Here is a 1,780-nt window from a genome sequence, read left to right as displayed (position 1 = left end):
AACTATGAGCAAATATTTTAGCAGACCAAGTTCACCAATGTATATTTCTGTATATTTCTACATCTGTGTCTGTAGCAAAAGAAGTAGAAGGCAAGAAATAATTAAAATCAGAGCTGAAATTAATTAAATCGAAACAAAAGAAACAATTGAAAAAATTGACAAAACTAAAAGTTGGTTCTTTGAAAAAATAAATAAAATCGAAAGACCCTTAGCCATGCTAACGAAGAGAAGAAGAGAGAGAACTCAAATTACTAGCATACGGGATGAAAAAGGCAATATCACAACAGACACTTCAGAAATACAGAAGATAATAAGAAATTATTTTGAATCCTTATACTCCAATAAAATAGAAGATAGTGAAGGCATCGATAAATTTCTTAAGTCATATGATCTGCCCAGATTGAGTCAGGAGGATATAGACAACCTAAACAAATGTAACAATAAAATTTCATAGTTTTATTATAGGCCTTACATAATTAAGAAAAGGAGATATCACTGGTTTATTTTTTAAATGTATCAAATAGTTAAATATTTTCTTGGTAAGAAAACTTAGAATACCAATTTGTGAGGACAAATTTATCTTGTTAAACCGAAAACAATCACATCAAGCCTTGGAGCTAAGGAATAGCTTTGGTAAAATTTGTGTGCCCACTGATTTCTGGTCAACCTTGAACTGCAACTGTAATATCATTTTTTTTTTTTTTTTATGTTGAAGATCTCACCTTCCTGAAATCTTGGTTTCCACAAATATTTGTTCTTGAAGTAAACATCAGTGAAGTGCTTTGGGATTTTCACACTGTTGATATCAATTTTTGTGGAGGTGATAATGACAATTTCCTGGTGTTTTCTAGCCCGTGGAATTTGATTGAGGGACAGAGGTCCAGTTATAAGCATTAAACCACTGCTCAGCTGCTTTTGGAAAACGACTCTTTTTCCTGTGTGGCACTCAGATGACCCAGGATGGTTCCCAGAGTGATGCTAGTTTGTAGTTTTCTCAAAAGCTGATTTGTTTTGTTGTTGTTGCTATTGGTTTGTATTTTTTGTTTGTTTTGTTTTTATTTTGAAATCGCTCAACAACTTCAGAGATGCACATTTTCATTAGGATAATATCTTGGAGTTTTGCATAGATTAAATAGTTAAGTACCACCATTCTTTTCACCATCAACTGGTTTTATGACAGCATCAAGAATATTCTCCTTTTTCTTCGCAATCCTGGATTTAACAGCAGAGTACTTCCTTTTGTACTTAGCCTTTATGGAATACGTAGCAGATTGGGATATATGCCAATTTCTCTGACAAAGATAGAGTTTTAGTTTTGTCTGCAGTGGGACTTCTCTCTCTTGGGCATTTTAGTCTTGAAGTTACTCATTTTAACTTTGTCACTGATCACCCTCCTGGCTTTAGATTTATTCTTGTTGGTCATTTTAACCATGACCTTACAAGATGGGAAAGAGTATATCAATTTTTTAACACCTAAATTATCTGTGAATCTGACTTATCCAGAGATTTTACTTGATTACATGACCTTGACTTGTTAAAAATATATTTTTGAGCTAACAGTTTTTAAGCAGATATTTTTGTTTTGTTAAAAGTTTAGCATTTTTGACATACTGGCATTTTTCTCAGAATTCTGTGAATATTTATTAGACTTTCAAAAGGAGCAGAGCATACTTATTTTATCAGTAATCTTATAATCTAATATATTAATAACATCTCAAAAGTGGGGACATATTTTGCACTCACAAATTATATTTTTTTATCAGTTACCAATACACAAACA

General features: G+C 32.0%; 1 pseudogene; it reads right to left on the bottom strand.

The window, feature by feature from the left end:
* Positions 1-604: 604 nt before the first annotated feature.
* Positions 605-1,432, bottom strand: LOC114086013 (large ribosomal subunit protein eL6 pseudogene; annotated as a pseudogene).
* Between the last annotated feature and the right edge of the window lie 348 nt (positions 1,433-1,780).

Source organism: Marmota flaviventris, chromosome X (assembly GCF_047511675.1).
Source record: "Marmota flaviventris isolate mMarFla1 chromosome X, mMarFla1.hap1, whole genome shotgun sequence".
NCBI lineage: Eukaryota > Metazoa > Chordata > Mammalia > Rodentia > Sciuridae > Marmota > Marmota flaviventris.
The sequence above is the reverse complement of the archived record's forward strand: the minus strand, read 5'-3'. Positions and strand labels throughout refer to the sequence as shown.